This window comes from Prionailurus viverrinus, chromosome D1 (genome assembly GCF_022837055.1).
Source record: "Prionailurus viverrinus isolate Anna chromosome D1, UM_Priviv_1.0, whole genome shotgun sequence".
NCBI classification, from domain to species: Eukaryota; Metazoa; Chordata; class Mammalia; order Carnivora; family Felidae; genus Prionailurus; species Prionailurus viverrinus.
In genome coordinates, this window is record NC_062570.1 from 46,771,424 (window position 1) to 46,790,066 (window position 18,643).

Consider the following 18,643-nt stretch of genomic DNA (forward strand, 5'->3'; position numbering starts at 1 on the left):
GGAAAAGGTTCTAGAGCCCTAAAGGTATATAATTAATGAACTGTGTAAAGTGCAGGAGAATCATTTAAATCAATTTCATAGAACAAAATCCAGTGTATTTAATTAGGCCAGCTTGGAAAATATAAGCATGTTATTTGAGAAATTGCTACTACATTCATATGCTAGGATAAATTAATAAGTTCCGTCTTCTTATAGAATTGTTTAGGTGTCTGGCTTCTATGGGCCAGATGGAAATGGGATAATATTTGGTATCAGGAGTAGAAAAAGATGATCATGGAGATAAAGTCACATCCTTCTTTTTACTTTGCCCATGATAAAACAACATATGAGGACTTTAATACAGCCTCTTTGTTGGGATTAGGTAGAGAGGTGAAAAAGACAGAAAGCTGCAAATAACAGTGGCTTAAATGAGATATAAATTCATTTCTCTCTTACATAAGTGAAGTCTGGAAGTAAACAGTCCAGGGTTGGTAGGGCATATTTATAATCATCAAGGACACAGACTCTCTTTTACCCTGTTGCTCTGCTACCCTCAGTATGTAGCTTGTACCTAGTGGCCCAAAATTATTGCTGGAGTTTCAGTCATCACATTTTTTTTTTTCAGCCCAACTGAAGAAAATAGACATGAAGAAGGCTACATGATCTCCCTTTGAACTCCTCTTATCTCCCAATCTGGACTAAAGCATAAATAAATAGCTGATGCTTCTGGTCTAGTAGAAGAGAGACAAACTTGAAGGAATTCATTTTTTTCCCTTACAATTTGCTAGGCAATGTATTTTAAGATGTTACTCAGTACTAGATGTGGTTGCTCCTTGTGGAACACCAAAAGAACTGAAACTCAGGATAAAAATCCATAGCATCATCATTGTATCCCTAAATATACAAACCTAAGTTTAAATGTTATTGAAAATGGTGGGTGGGCCAAACAACCATATTCCAGACTGGTATGAACCCTGTGTGGCCCATGAGAATTTTCTGGAAAACAATAAAAAGCCCCATGCAGTTCAAATCTAAATAAGGAAAACATCTTCAAATATTCTGTAACTTATTTTCTAGCAAGGATCAGGGAAGTAATAGTGCCATCCAGATAAATCTGAATAAACTGAGTCCTCATTTCAAAAAGATTCATGGAAGAATCAAAGTCAAGCTCCATATGCCATGGTTAAAAATGTCAAAACAAGATCTAAGGGTACAGAGATGACTAAACTTTAAAAAAATATTAATCATGTAAAATTTTGTTATATGAAGTAGAGGGAGCACTGTAGTTGTCTCAATGAATCTATTTTACGCTGTCGATTAACAAAATATGATGTTAACTTCCTTAGCCTGTTTTTGGCCCCAGATTAATCATTACAGGTTTGACAAGCATTTATTGAGTGTCTACAGTGTTCCAGGCATTGTGCTAAGAGCTAAATAAAACAATCTGTGTCCTCAAAGAGCTCAAAGTTTGGTGGTGGCAAGTTATTTATAATTTCCATTCCTACCAATAACATTACCACTGTATGATCTTAGAATTTAGAATTTGCGATTAAGAGACATGGTTTGGTCCACTAAGAACAAACTGAAAAGAGCTTAGGTTTAGTACTCAGAAAACATCCATTTGAAGTTTAGCACCGTTGCTTATTATTTGTGTCCTTGAACAGATTACTGAACCTTTCTTAATTTCTTCCTTGAAAACTGAAAATAATGTTTATCTCTGAGGACTGTTCTGAGGATTAAATGATACAATGTAAATGTTGTGCTTGGCCACAAAAGGCATCCAAAAGCTGGTTGTTGTTGTTGTTATTTTTTTAAAATTAATTATTGTACTTTTTCCAAGAGTGAATTGGTTCTACACAATGATTTGGAGGGTGCACATAGTTGATATATGTCTTTGTCTAGCTTACATATGCTAGCCTACATATGCTAGCCTATGTAGCACACATTTAAGAGTAATATGAGTAATTTTATATTGCAAAATATCTTTTATATTTACTTTACATTTAAAAAAATTATTTATTTATTTTGTGAGAGCAAAAGAGAAAGAGCATGAGTTGGGGAGGGGGAGAGAGGGAGACAGAGAATCCAAAGCAGGCTCCAGGCTGTCAAGCCCGATGCAGGGCTCTATCTCATGAACTGTGAGATCATGACCTGAGCTTAAATCAAGCTTAAATCAAGAGTTGGATGCTCAATCAACTGAGCTACCCAGGCGCCCCATTTTACATTTTTTGATGGAAAATATATTCACTACATTTTCTCTCACATATATTTACTCACTTTAGTCAGTGAGATGAGTATTTTTTAAACATTGCAACTCTCCTTCAAAGTAGTATCATTATTATCATCCCTATTTTACAGATGACGAAATTGAAGTATAGAAAGGTTAACTAACTTGTCCAAGGTTAGACAACTAAGTAGCAAAGTTGGGATGTGAACCCAATCACTATGTCTCCAGAGTCTGTGTTCTCACTATTATACCGTATCACTACAAATAGCTTAATTCTTTAACCCATGAACCCTACTGGGACTAGAAAGAACTTTCTGACCTTCAGTGATTGACTTTTGGCACAGTGATACAATCAACCCTGCCACCCAAGCAAGGTGGCCCCGCTTTAGGCTCTGTGTTTTAGAAGGCCCCACATATCACAAACACAAAAAATAAATCTGTTTAATGGGTACCTCTGGCACTTGTGATTTGGTGCTCAGCATTGGCACATGTGTCCTTAAACATCCACTTTCATGCTTAACAGCATTCAGCCCCCTGGGAAACGCTTCTTTACCTCTCTTGTCCTATTTCTTGAGTGAAAAGGCAACTGTGTCTAAATGCTGTGAGGTCTTGTGGATTGTACTGCCACCAAATTTGGAGATGAACACCAGTGATGTGGGTGGGTTTGAATAAGAGGAGTACCTAGAGAGGAGAAAGGACTAACTTTTCATTTCCTTCCTCTCAGCATGAGTGCAAAAGATTTTTGCACAGTGCAGTATCATTTTCCATTTCACCCAGTATCTATTTTGAAAAAAAGTTTTTAAGTTTATTTATTTATTTTGAGAGAGAGAGAGCAGCAGCAGGGGAGTGAGAGAGAGAGAGAATCCCAAGCAGGCTCTGCAGTGCCAGTGCTGAGCCCAATGTGGGGCTCAAACCCACAAACCGTGAGATGATGACCTGAGCCAAAATCAAGAGTTGGATGCTTAACCACTACACCACCCAGGTGCCCCTCTTGCTTTTCTTTACATTTTGTGTTTCCAGAAGTACCCATGAATTAGTATATTATTTGTAATAATTAAACATGACTGCTGAGGAACATTTGCAATATAAAACAATTCATATTACTCTTGAATGTGTGAATATGTAAGCTAGACATAACATGCATGAAGCATGATATCAATTCTTCCCACTGACTACCAGATGGTCAATGCAAGAATAAAGAATAGTTTTCTTTTTAATAATATATTTAAATAGATGCAGGTAAATTTTAAGTTTTCTCTATGATTTTGATTTAAAATTTTGATATTAAATAATTATAATTTATTTTTTCCTTTTCAATTTTGAGATATAACTTTGAATTCTTTAGAGAAGTCATTTTTTAAACATGTAAAATAATTATAATTTTATTCCAGTTTGAGAAATAACTGACATAATATTGTGTAAGTTTAAGATATACAATGTAATGATTTGATGTATGTATATACAGTGAAATGATTATCACAATAAGTTTAACATCCATACCTCACACTGTTACAAATTTATTTTTCTTGTGGTGAGAACTTTTAAGATCTACTCTCTTAGCAACTTTCAAATATACAATACAGTACTATTAACTATAGTCACCATGCTCTACATTATATCCCCAGAACTTATATATCTTATAACTGGAAGTCTGTACTTTAGACCATCTTCACCCAAAAATAATTGTAATTTTTCAGTCTTTATATTTACTTTTTTTGATGGAAAATATACTCACAATTTGAATACTTCGAATGTAATTACATTTGGTTTTTAATCTTTTAGAGCATTAAGAATGAGATCACGTTGAGGCCAAAATAGAAATGGAAAATATAAAAGTGAAATTCTGGAAAGAAAAAAAAAATCTATCAAAGTAGAAGGATAGGATATACTTCTCCAAAAGTTTAAGAGCTTGATATATAACTTTTAAATATGTAGGCACATGATACCGGGCTCTGTGTATGGTCTGGTTCTACCTCCACAATGTTAGCAGTGGGACTTTCAGGCAGAGTTTATACACAGTTACCCAAGCAAGGTCTTTTTGGCCTAACTGGTATTTTACCCTGTCTAAAATAACACAATTAGATCCGTAGCCTCACAAATAGACTCAAAATTAAGAAACTGGGAAAACAAATTAATACCAAGAATTGAACACATTTTAAAAATATAACTAACTTGCAGAAGACTGCATGATGGATTCAGATGTTTTAAATTTTTTTTTTAATGTTTATTTATTTGTTTTTGAGAGACAGACAGAGAGAGAGAGAGAAAGAGCATGAGCAGGGGAGGAGCAGAGAGAGAAGGAGACACAGAATCCAAAGCAGGGTCCAGGCTCTGAGCTGTCAGCACAGAGCCACAGAACCTGACGCAGGGCTCGAAACCATGAGCGGTGAGATCATGACCTGACCAAAGTTGGATGCTCAACCGACTGAGCCACCCAGGTGCCCCAATGGATTCAGATGTTTTAAGAACTACATGATTTCTGTGAAGAAAATAGTCCAAATGGAAAATGTACTATGTTCTAAAATAATGAATGATTTTTGAGAAAAAAATGATTTTCAAGGAGGAAAAACATGTTAAGTAGGTTTTTCTTGAAGAAGTGTGTCTATTAATTTGGTCAATCAATAAATGTGCAGTGATATGCACATAATGTGCTCCAACGTGGTTAGACAACATTGAAGGGAGGGTGTTTACAATCTAAATGATGTATACTGGAACAATTAGAGAACAGATTATAAAAACTGTGAACTGTGAGATACAGGCAACTATTATGGAGCATCAAAGTAGAGAAGGATTGATGTGATCTTGAATCATTTGGCAGGGAGAGCTTCTTCGAGTGGCACTGGAGTGAGGCCCATAATGTAATACCTGGAATGTGTCTGCCTCATGACCCTGAGAATGAGGATCTTCTTTGTTTGTTTGTTTGTTTATTTATTTATTATTTTAGGGAAGGGGCAGGGGCAGAGAGAGAGGGAGACAGAGGATTCGAAGTAGGCTCCACACTGACAGCAGACAGCTCCACGTGGGGCTTGAACTCACAAATCTTGAGATCATGACCTGAGCCAAAGTTGGATGCTTAACTGATGGACACACCCAGGCACCACGAGAGTGAGGGTCTTCTTAAATTTTGTGCCCCTGGTGCCTCCCTAGTCCTGGTGACCTTATACTAGTCCTGGTCCTGACAAAGAACATTCATTTCTTTTTCCTGAAGTCACTAGGGAGAATGAGTAAGGAAGCAAAGACAGGCCAGAGGTGCTACTCTAGTAGATGTCTCTGCACACAGAGGCTAAGGGAAGAGATCCTCCCCCCAGGAAAGATCATAGAAGTAAAGTCTCCTGCAAGACCATACAGCCAGTGGAGGCTGGATCCCAGGACTCCTGATTCCTGTTCATAAAAAAGATGATACGATGCAGCTTTGAGTAATCAAACCCGTCCACTAGAGCACTCAATTAACCAGGTCTTTTATTACCACTATTATCATCTTTTATTTTTTATTTATTTTTCATATTTATTTTTGAGAGAGAAAGAGAGAGAAAGAGGGAGAGAGAGAAGGGGGGCGGGGAACAGTGCCAGCAGGAGAGAGGCAGAGATAAGGAGACACAGAATCTGAAGCAAACTCCAGGTTCTGAGCTGTCAGTGTAGAGCCCGAGGTGGGGCTCCAACCCATGAACCAAGAGATCTGATCTGAGCTGAAGTTGGATGCTTAACCAACTGAGCCACCTAGGTGCCCCATTATTATTACCATCTTATCATTAGTTTGCCTTCATGACTCTTTTAGGTAAGACTTAAGTAAATTATATATTCAAACTATATATAAACTCTTATAGTGTGTAGTAGGATGAATGGTGACCCCCGCCACCACCCCCCCCCCCCTCAAGGAGACATGTCCATATCCTGGAACCCGTGAATATGACCTTATTTGGAAAAAAGCTCTTTGCAGATGTAATTGTATTAAAGATCTGGACATGAGATCATCCTCAACTATCTGAGTAGGTTCTAAACCCAGGATAAGTGTCCTTGTTAGAGACACATAAAGGAGAGACACATGGAAAAGAGAAGGTCACCTGAAAATGGAGGCAGAGAATGGAGTTATGCAGTCACAAGCCAAGGAACACCTGGAGCCACCGGAAGCTGAAAGACATAGGGAGGATTCTCCTTTCAGAGCCTTTGGAGGGAGTACAGCCCTGCCAACACTTTGATTTCAGACTTCTGGCCTCCAGAACTGTGAGAGAATAAACTCTTGTTTTAAGCCACCAGATTTGTGCTAATCTGTTAGAGCAGCCCTAGGAAAACTAACACATAGGGCATATATATTTTTTAAAAGTCCAATATAGTTATGTATTATCCCAAATTTTAGAGGCTTTAAAACAACATCTCATGCAGTTTCTGTGGGTCAGGAATTTGGGAACAGATTAGCTGAGTAGTTCTGGCTCAGGGTCTCTCCTGAGGTTGCAGTCAAGATGTTGGTCAGGGCTTCTGAAGGCCTGGCTGTGGTGCCACAGGATCTGCGTCCAAGATGGCCCACTCACAAGGCTGGCAAGTTAATGCAGGCTGCTGGCAAAAGGCCTAAGTTCTTTGCCATGTGGACCTCTCCGTTGGACTGTTTGAGTGCTCTCATAACACGGTGTCTGACTTCTGCCAGTGTGAGAGAGCCAAGAGAGAGTAGCCTGAGAAGTCACACACCATCATTTCCCCAATATTGTACTGGTTACACAGGTCATTCCTATTCATTGTGAGAGGGGACTACACAATGGCACAAAAACCAAAAGATGAGGATGAGTGAAGTTCCTCTCGGAGGCTAGCTAGCACAGGCAACAAATTTTTCAGGGTATACAGGGAGTCAAAATATTTGCTATACAGTCACCTGAACTACTGTATTGGAGCCATAACCCTAAGTATATAAAATGCTCTTTGCAGTTATGAACTTGAATTATTACAAGTTATTCAAATATTCAGTTCACCTTCATATTTTAGTTTGAAATACATGAATTTTGCTGTTTTTGTGGGTAAATATCCAACAGCAGCGATTTTATGTTTCCAATCTACTACTTATAAAGGTCGAACTATGAAGTAAAATACTTTAGATCAATTTTATTTTTAATTTTTTAAAATGTTTATTAGTCTTTGAGAGACAGAGCGTGAGCAGGGGAGGGGCAAAGAGGGAGGGAAACACAGAATCTGAAGAAGGCTTCAGGCCCTGAGCTGTCAGCACAGAGCCCAATGCGGGGCCTGAACCCACGAACCACGAGATCATGGCATGAGCTGAAGTTGGATGCCCTACCGACTGAGTCACACAAGTGCCCCTACCTTAGATCAATTTTTAAGAAATTATAAATATAAAGGCACTTTTCTTTTACATCATTAGTTAATCATAAGTTCAATAAACAAGAATAAACTATTCTTCAGGCACTCTGATAAATTTGAAATGCTTCAATAGCTTTGACGTTCCCATAAAGTTTTTGAGAACCAAAGGATCTATGAGGGCAATGCATCAGTGTGATTTTATGGAAGTAATTTAACATCCTTGGGAACAATTTTCCTCATCCATACATGAAAGAATTTGATTAGATGATATCTAAGCAGACTTAATGTGCAAAAAATAATTTTTTAAGTGTTTGTTTATTTTTGAGAGAGAGAGAAACAGAGGGTGAATGGGGGAGGGGCAGAGAGAGAGGGAGACAAAGAATCCGAAGCAGGCTCCAGGCTCTGAGCTGTCAGCACAGAGCCCCACGCAGGGCTCAAACCCATGGACTGCAAGATCATGACGCGAGCTGAAGTCAGACGCTTAACACACTGAGCCACCCAGGCGCCCCTGTGCAAATATTTTTAACACGTCTTTATATGTTATCTGTGAGCTGTGAGCAGTTTCTTTCTGAAACTCACGGTAATAATTGCATATTTAATTGAGTTGTGGAAAAATATCTTTAACCAGATATATTTATTCACTGGCATATCATATTTATAGTTAAACTCAAGATCCATAATGTTGTTGAATAGTCCAGAGAGTCTTTCTTCTCCTTTGTTCTCTAGAAAGCATAGACTGCCCTTCAGTAAATCAATTTTCTTAATTTGACTTCTATATTTGACAACATTTTTTGGGTTCACATTTTTCTTGTGCCAAGTACTGCATTTTTCATTTCCCACAGAATCAGGACAAACTGTACATCCCCTGCTGTGTCCAGGGCAGATCTGGCTAAATGTCAACTATGTTAATTGGTATAGAGAAAACAGCAGCCCTATTTTTATCTGATTAAAAATCCCCACAAACATTCTCCTCTAAAGTAAAGCTATGTCAGTACAAAGTGATTTAATTATAATATAAAGTTTGGCAGATGTGTCCCTCCTGCCTTCATTTTGCTGTAGCATGCAGAAATGCAACCGTTTCCTGGAATCTTTCAGTATCTAAAATTTTAATCCTACTTTTGGAGATTTAGAATTTGGTACTCAGAAACTTTCTCTGGACTGCCTACTGGAATAAAATATCTTTCCTTTAAAATGATATTTTTTAAACAGAAGAAGATTTATAGACCAATCTATAGAACCTTATTTAAAAGGTAGTTTGAAATATTTTAATTTTGAAAAGTCTCCATGTTAACAATTGTCCCAGGATGAGCAGATTATGTAATATAATTGCTTTAGTTAATTGGGGTGTGGGAGGTGTGGGTGGAAAAGAATAAAAGGTAATGAACTTTGATAAATTTATATGAGTAATAACAAGGTACCTGTGAAAATTTAGTTTTATCAGAGAGTGACTATATCTTCAGTGCTCCTTTAAAATTATATGCTGCCTCTTTGGGGCACGTGGGTGGCTCAGTCAGTTAAGCATCTGACTTCGGCTCAGGTCATGATCTCACAGTTCGTGAGTTCAAGCCCCACATTGGGCTCTGTGCTGACAGCTCAGAACCTGGAGCCTGCTTCAGATTCTGTGTCTCCCTCTCTCTCTCTACCCGCCCCCCCCCAAGCTCTGTCTCTCTCTCTCTCTCTCTCTCTCTCTCTCTCTCTCTCAAAAATAAAGCAGAAACATTTAAAAAATAAAAAAATAAATAAAATTGTATGCTGCCTCTTTAATGTTGGAATTCCCCAGGATTCTGTTTCACTCCTGGGAGCTAACTCCCAATTTAACTTCATATACTCCAAGATTTGCCAACTACTTGTACACTCATATCATTTGGATCTGTATCTCTAGCTTACCGAAGCCATATTATATTCTTTGGTACACTAGACAGCTCCATTTTGGTGTCTCATGGGCACCCAAAATCAGTATGTCCAGTCTTCTGATTTCTTGTCCCTTATCACCACTCCAACATAAGAACAAGTAGAAAGCTATGCAAACTGAAAGTCAACTCTTCTTAGTTGTCAAAGAAGTGAGGTCACAGGGCAAATCACTGTTCTTCCCTATACTGGAGAAATAGGTGAACACTGAGAATCACAGCTTAAAATGGCAGAATGTACAAGCAGAAACCACCACCAGAACTGTCCCAGGGTGGGGAAACCTAAACTGTGATTGACAAATTGCTGGAGGCTCAGTGCAGACAAGGTATGGGGGATGTTCTCACACTTTTGTTAGCTCTACCTATGGGAACTCTACCAAGCCCTCTCAGTAAATACCAGAGAAAATTCCCCTAGTGTTTCCAGCAGGAGGAGGGGAAAGGAACCATTTCAATATATGCCAGAGTATTCTGTTCTTTTTTTTTTCAACGTTTATTTATTTTTGGGACAGAGAGAGACAGAGCATGAACGGGGGAGGGGCAGAGAGAGAGGGAGACACCGAATCGGAAATAGGCTCCAGGCTCTGAGCCATCAGCCCAGAGCCTGACGCGGGGCTCGAACTCCCGGACCGTGAGATCGTGACCTGGCTGAAGTTGGACGCTTAACCGACTGCGCCACCCAGGCACCCCCAGAGTATTCTGTTCTTAACATGGCCTACCCTCAATAGAAACTATTTTGCCTGAGTCTATTCTGCTGAAGTTTTATCAGAGGCTAAAGTATCTGGTGGGAGAAAAATAGACAACTCCAGACCCCTCTGTCTACCCTGTCCTGCCTAAGCAAGAAAAAAAACTAAGAAGCAACCTACTGAATGGGAAATGATATTTGTGAATGATAAATCTGATAAGGGATTAAAATCTAATAGATAAAGAACTTATACAACTCAATTCGAAAAACAAAAAACCAAAAAGACAAACAAGCTGGTTAAAAGATGGGCAGAGGACCTGAGTACTGAGTAGACACTTTTCCAAAGAAGACCAACAGACACATGAAAAGATGCTTGGCATCACTAATCATCATGAAAATGCAAATCAAAACCACAAGATATCACCTTGCACCAGTTAGAATGGCTAGTATCAAAAAGACAAGAATAACACGTGTTAGTGAGGATGTAGAGAAAAAGGAATACTCATACACTGTTGGTGGGAATGTAAACTGGTGCAGCCACTGGGAAAAACAGTATGGAGGTTCCTCAAAAAATTAAAAATATAAATACCACATGATCCAGTAATTTCACTACTAGGTATTTACCCAAAGAAAATGAAAACATTAACTTGAAAACATAAATGCACTCCTATGTTTATTGCAGCATCATTTACAATAGCCAAAATGTGGAAGCAACTCAAGTGTACATCAATAGATGAATAAAGAAGATGTGGTACACATATATATATGTGTATATATACATATACATATATATACATATATACATACGTAAATATAATACATACATATGTATATATGCATATATACACATATATACGTATATATACATACATAAATATATACATATTTATATACATATGTATGTAAATATATACATACATGTGGTATGTATACATACCACATATATGTATATGTATATATACCACATATGTATGTATATATATGTATATATATATATTTACACATTTACACATTTATACATCTATATCTATATACATATATATGTACACAATAGAATATTACTCAGGCATAAAAAAGAATGAGATTGTGCCATTTGTGATGACATAGATAGACCTAGAAGGTATATTGCCAAGTGAAATAAGTCAGAGAAAGACAAATGCTGTATGATTTGACTTATATGTGGAATCTAAAAAATAAAACAAATGAACAAATAAACAAAAGAAGAAAGAGACCCATATATACAGAGAATAAACTGGTGGTTGCCTGAGGGCAGGAGTGTGGGGGGATGTGCAAAATGGATGAAGGGGAATCAGAAGTATTGGATTTCCAATAATGGAATGTGTAAGTCATGGGGATAAAAGGTGCTGCATAGGGAATACAGTGAATGGTGATGTAATAATACTATATGGTGACAAATAGTAGCTGTATTTGTGGTGAGCATAGCATGATATATAGAGTTGTAGCATCACTATGTTGTACACATAGTACATAGTAACTAATGTAAAATTATGTATCAACTACACTTCAATAAAAAACAAAAACAAAAACTGAGAAGCACTGGTAAAGTTCACAGTCCATGGCCACAGGCTCACCCAAAGACTGAGACCTAAACATAGCACTATTGAAACCCTATAGATGATAAAAATCTGGATTTGTTAAAGTTGCTGGTAAGGGGAAGAATCACAGTAACCTAGTCTCAATAATGTCTCAAAAGGGAGTAGTTAGGGAAAGATACAGGAATTTGAGAGGGGACTGCTATTAATCATAGGGTGCCTTTATAGTAGATATTATTAGCTTCGGCAGGGACTGATTAGAATTTGTAAACTGAGTGAATTACTAGAACATTTGAGTCTGCTCAGAGTTACAGTTAAATCAGTTTGTGGTCTTGTAACATAGGAGTCTACACAAATTGGTGTTAAAACAGGAGCTAGAATTGTTTGTGTGGCATATCAATAACATAGTTGATTTAGTTTTTGCTTCATTTCTCAGTCCCCATTCTCTTAGTCATTCTTTAGCCTAAGTTAGAAGAAAGGCCCTTATTTTTCAGAGAACGTGATCAGATCTGCACTGCTATTTAATAATTTGTAGTTATGTATTGAGTTTTTCATGGTAGTCATATTAGCCTCTGTAAATATCACGCCTTCTTGTTCTTTTTGTTGGATGATCATTTGTAAATCATCAAATGTAGCAGTAGCTGTGCAGCAGCATTTAAGACTCTGAAGATCATACATCTGGTAACTGCAATGCAGACAGACACTAAGACAAAAATGATTAGAGTTTGCAAAGCATTTCAAAGCTATATTCCTAGATTTTAAAAATTGGACAAGTACAGAACTGTTATATCCCTATATTGTTACACCTGAAACTAATATAACACTGCACATTAACTATACTCAAAATAAATTTAAAAAAATTGGACATGTGACATAATCTTCCTTATACAATCAAGTTTCTTTTTTCCTTTAATTTGGGTAGGTTTTGTTCAACCTTACCAGTGAATGAAGAATTAATCCTGTATCTGGTAGTTTTCAAGGATACAGGTCTTGGGAATAATATGTATTTACTAAAAAAAAAAAAAAAAAAAAAAAAAAAAAAGAAAAAGAAAAAGAAAAAAAAAAAAGGTATCCATAATAATTTAGGACCTTAATCCAAAAGAGGGGGAATAGCCAAGAGGATAAAGATGAAAAGCCAAGGGGATATGCATATGAAGAACATGGCAATCAGTGGGGTCTAGTTCCAGAGGTCTTGGTGGGAAACACCCTACTTCAGGCAGTCATCAGCTTGTTCCAAGGATCTAAGGCTAGCTGTCCATTTTCATGGGTTATCTACCTCTAGATATTATTTAAGAGTCCTCAATACACCCCTCATGATCTGGTCATATCTCTGAGATAACCTCCTAATTCTCTTTTCCCTTCTTCACTCTTTCTTTGGCTACACTGGCTGTGTTGTTCTGCAAACAAGTTAATCTTGTTCTTGTCTGAGAGCCATTGTACTTATTGTTCCTTTTCTGCAAAATGATTCTCCCCAATATTTGCATTTCTGACTCCCACAATCCACTTAAGTCACATGCCACCTCCTTAGAAAGGCTTTCCCTTCATCTAATCTAAAGTTCTCTGTCATTCTTGATTCTTTTACCCTGCTTAATTTTTCTTCATATTTATCTGTTAGTTACATGCCCCTCTTGAATGTACGCACCATTCAAGAAGCCAAAGACTTTTCTCTTTGGTTCACTGATGTGTTTTCATGACTTAGCATGCTATCTGGCATATATAGGTGTTCAACAACTACCTGCTGATCTTATGAGTAAATAAAAAGCTCACACGTAATATGTTTCAGTCATATAAAACTATTTGCTGCTTCTTTTGCATATGCGGTTTTCCTCTGTCTACAATAACTTCTTCCTGATTCCCTCACAATTCATTTTTTAAAAGTTATTTAAAGTAACCTCTACACCCAACGTGGGGCTCGAACTCATGACCCTGAGAGCAAGAGTTGAATGCTCCTCCGACTAAGCCACTCAGGTGTCCCATGGTTCCCTCACAATTCCTAATTATCCTTCAAGACTCAGCATATGTGTCACTGCCCCTGAGAAACCTTGCTGATCCCTCCAGGAAGAACTAGGTGTCCTTTTTCTCTATTCTTATAGCACTCTATGCATATCTCTATCACATTACTTAATACATTCGTTAATATTTTGTCTGATTGATCTCTGTATCCTGGAAATCTAGCAGAATGCTTTGCCCATAGTGAATTCTGAATAAAGGTTTGTTGTATGATTTTATTTATTGAGTGACAACTGTGTGTCAAACATTGTATTAGTTTTTTATGTACATTATTTTAATCCTGGTAAGAAATCCACAACACGTGTACTATTATCCTTGTTTTATATATGAGGAAACTGAATAACTTGTTGAGTTTTGAACCTAAGTGTGTCTGACTGCATTACTCCAGTACTTCCCCCATTGAGTCAAATGAATTAATTAAATCTCCTTCATGTTATTGATACATATCAGCCAAAATTCGATAGCCTAATTTTAACATTAACATTAGGGGCGCCTGGGTGGCTCAGTCAGCTAAGTGATCTTGATTTCGGCTCAAGTCATGATCTTGCAGTTTGTGAGTTTGAGCAACACGATGTGCTCCATGCTGACGGTGCGGAGCCTGCTTGGGATTCTCTCTCTCCTTCTCTCTGCCCTTCCCCCACTCTCTTTCTCTTTCTCTCTAAATAAGTATATAACATTAACATTAAAACTATTCTTATTTTAACTCAGTGTTGCATGTTCTAGTATATTTGTACTTGATTTAGCCTCTTTAGATTACAGAAAATGGGCCTCAGATATCTTAACAGCTCAGGTATCATATTTTTATTCTGTTTCATAATTAGTTATTGGTGATGATTCATGGTCAAGGGGTGGTAAATCTTCCTTTCAAAGGGAAGAATGGTACTTAAAAACTAATCTACATGTCATTTTTCAACAGGCATATAGGATCCAAATACACTGTAAGATATACTGAAATTATAAAATTAATATACTCAAAAGAAAAAAAAAGTGTGGTAGGAATGAGTTAAAGAAAGTAAGAGGGGGACCTGGGTGGCTCAATTGGTTAAGTGTCCGACTCTGGCCTAGGTTATGATCTCGCCCTTCCTGAGTTCGAGCCCTGCATCAGGCTGTGCTGAGAGCTTAGAGCCTGGAGCTTGTTTCAGATTCTGTGTCTCCCTCTCTCTCTCTGCCCCTCCCCCATTATCTTTCTCTCTCTCTCGAAAATAAATAAACATTAAAAAAAAAGTAAGAGAGCCTTATATATATGAGAGAACCTGGAGGTCACCCTGATATTACTGTCATTTCAGCATGCTAGGTGAAGCAGTGTGTACTAAAGGCCATATGAAACTTATGAAATTTTTAGAAATACATGAAATAGTATAATGAGAAACTTAAGCAGTGACAGCTCAAACTCTAAAGTCAGACAGACCTGAGATCTACTCCTAGTTTCCCCATCTAATAGCTAAGCAAATTTAAGCAAGTTACTTAATTTTTCCATTGTCTCAATCTCTTCATCAGTGAAATGGAGAGAAAAGTATATTAGGCAGGGTAGCGAATTACTGTAAAACACAGCATCATAATTTCACAGCCATAATTTAATAAAACAAGTAAAATCCAACACAGGTGCTCCTCACCATACTGTTCTCCTGGAGGACATTTCTGCAAGGATTAATTTGGGGGCCCCAGGCTTTTCATGTTTTGTGGTTTTGGCATCCTCTGAAAAATTTTTTTAAGTTTATTTATTTATTTTGAAAGAGAGAGAGAGAGAGTACAAGCAAGGGATGGGCAGAGAGAGAGTAGAAAGAGACAATCCCAAACAGGCTCCATGCTGTCAGTGCAGAGCCCGACATGGGGCTTGATCTCACAAACTGTGAGATCATGACTTGAGGTGAAATCAAGAGCTGGACACTTAACCAACTGAAACATGCAGGTGCCCCTCCTGTAAATTCTTTGAAGTTTTCATTTCCTGATAAACACAGAAAGAAAGAGAACATGGAGCATGTGTAGGATGTGCTAGAGATTTTGTGGACCAAACCTTAAATGGCTTTCATCTTTTCTGTTCACATTCTACTGGACAGAAATCAGTCACATGACCCCAAATAATTACAAAGGAGTCTGGGAAATACAATGTGTGTGCTCAGGAGAAAAGGAAACAGACTTTGGTGAAGACACCTGCCACTTAAGGTCATGAAGTTGTTTTAGGGTTCAACTGGATAATGTGCTTAGCACATGGTAAGTAACCAACAAAGTTACATTACCATTATTATCACAAGTATGTATTGTGAGAGCCTGAATAAGGGTCACACAGTTGGAAGTGGAGTACTTGCATGGAAGTTTTAGCAAGAGAACTCACATACACTCAAAGACAATTCCTTACCTTTTAAAGATTATGATCTTTAATTCATTTGGCAGCATCAGGAAGTATAAACATAGAAAGGTGAGGAAGAAAGGGGTTGCCAAGCTGTTCATATTGGCTTAATTTACAGAATATCAAAAGATTATAGTTTATATTATAAATCTAAATTATAGACTCTAATGTCCAAGAAGAGTGGGAATAGAGTAAAGTGGTAGACTCTTTGCCTTTGAGAATGAGCTTAAGTGAAGTAATAAGAGGTAAAAATTCTGGTTAATTAATCCTCTCTCTCTCGGGGCGCCTGGGTGGCTCAGTCAGTTAAGCGTCAGACTTCGGCTCAGGTCATGATCTCGCGGTCCGTGAGTTCGAGCCCCGCATCGGGCTCTGTGCTGACTGCTCAGAGCCTGGAGCCTGTTTCAGATTCTATGTCTCCCTCTCTCCCTGACCCTCCCCCATTCATGCTCTGTCTCTCTCTGTCTCAAAAATAAATAAACATTAAAAAAAAAATTAATCCTCTCTTCCAAATTCTTTTTCATTCTTACTGTCTTAATTTGAAGTTTAGACATCCTTAAGATTCAAGTTTTCTTCACTTGCTTTATTTTCTCCTCTATTGCCACTGAAAATATGTAAGACTCTAGGAACAGAGACCATGTTGGTCTCATACATTATTATGTTTTAATACCTAGCAATACCTAACATAGAGTATGCAGGCAAGAAGAATTTGTTGAATAAATTTAATCTTTATGGGCAGTTGCTTCAAGTCTTGGTGAACAGGTCTAGATAAAGAAACTGAAAAATGAGGGGCGCCTGGGTGGCGCAGTCGGTTAAGCGTCCGACTTCAGAGGTCACGATCTCGCGGTCCGTGAGTTCGAGCCCCGCGTCCGGCTCTGGGCTGATGGCTCAGAGCCTGGAGCCTGCTTCTGATTCTGTGTCTCCCTCTCTCTCTCTGCCCCTCCCCCGTTCATGCTCTGTCTCTCTCTGTCCCAAAAATAAATAAATGTTGAAAAAAAAAGAAACTGAAAAATGAGTTTTTAAATCTTGCTTCTGCTACTTCATTATCTGAGGGATTCTGGAATTCTTAATTTTTTTTTTTTAAAGCAATAGAGAAAAATTATATAAGCACTTAACTTCTAAAACTTGTTCCCCCCCTCCCGTTATTAAACAGTACAATCCTTTTTAGTGTTATAGTAATGAGAAATGAAAAATTTATAAGTGTTACAAACACATAGAAGGCATACTTCTTAACTTGAGAACCTAGGAAATATCATGTACTATTCAAATTTTTCCTTACTTCTGTTTTTGTTTTTGTTCATTTGTAATTAAAGCACATAGGCCTTCAAGTTGATGATCAAAGTTAAGAGCTTATTAGTTCCCAAAGGACTGATGAACTCACTGTTACAACAGTATTCAGCACCTAGAACAGTGCCTGACCCATAGTGGGTGTTCAATACATTTATTTTCGTAAATGAATTAATAAGTTACTGAAATAAGGATGGTCCTCCAGGTGGATACTTATGGAATGGACATGCTGTAAGTGTGAAAAAGTAGGCAGGTTTTATCAAATGAGAAGTTTGGAGTGGTGTTTCCAAATGGGTGACTTCAAAGTGTTTTCATTCATTCGTTCATTCAACCAGCATTCTACTGTGTGTCTATTTTGCAACAGCCATAACATAAGCAAGAAGATATCTCTGTGCCTCATGCTAGCACAATAAAACAATTACAAAAATAATTAGTATGAGACTGTATAAGATAACTACACGAGTAACAGCAGGAAACCACTGACTACTTAAAAGGGTGCGAAGGAGCATGGCATACCCAGGTACAGCCAGTCATGTGATACTGGCTGGAGTGCATGTGAGAAATGGGGAAGGATGAGGTTCAACAAACTATAGTTAGGTAGGGGCTAGATCATGATGGGCTTTATATGCCAACTTGAGAATCCTAGATTTTATCCTCTAGAGTAGTGCTTGGGGGTGCTATTAAAGGGTTTTAATGCAAAGAAAAGATGAATACATTTTAGGTTTGGAAAGATCTGGATTGGAGAGTTGAGGTATGAGAGACAGAAATCAGCTAAGAAGTTATTAGAACAGTCTACATGGGGAAGTGGTAATAAATCATAAAGGCTAGAACTAAGGCAATAGAAGTGATGTTGGAGAACAAATGGGTTTGAAGGATACAACTAGATTAGGCTAGATAAGAGAAATAAGAGAAGCAGAGCTAAGAATGAGTCATAGTTTTCTGACCTGGATTTCTAGGCAGGTGGTAAGACCATTCCTGAAAATAAACAAAGAAGAAGATCCATATGGATTACAGATGTGGAATGGGCAAGGGCAAGAGAAGTCATTTTTGGCCATAGTAAGTTTGAAGCATCTGTGGTACTTCAAATAAAGATATTTCTTGACCAGACCAAGGAAAGTAGAACACACAGAAAACTTATAAGTTATAAGAAAACTTATATAAGACAGGGCAGGCAGGTCGGTAATTCCTAACCTCAGAATACTTTCCCATCATCTTCTAAATTTCTTTATATCTTTCAGTTCACCATTGTACATAAACTTCTATAATGATGACTATTTACTTACAAATTTGTAAAAATGTGTCCTTGAAAAAAAAATAATAGTGTTATTTCTAACAGAAGCTAGTTTATTAGTA

General features: G+C 37.6%; 1 long non-coding RNA gene across 2 annotated transcripts in view; it reads right to left on the minus strand.

Annotated features, from left to right (window-relative positions):
* The window catches only part of LOC125177220 (uncharacterized), a 45,330-nt gene that overhangs the window by 24,714 nt on the left and 1,973 nt on the right, over positions 1 to 18,643 (minus strand). The window contains exon 2 of one of the 2 annotated variants that reach the window (XR_007156538.1): positions 6,268 to 6,334. The exons of the other annotated variant lie outside the window; for it this stretch is intronic. This is a non-coding gene — a long non-coding RNA (uncharacterized LOC125177220). The remainder of the gene's footprint in view (positions 1 to 6,267; positions 6,335 to 18,643) is intronic. 2 annotated transcript variants of the gene reach the window in all.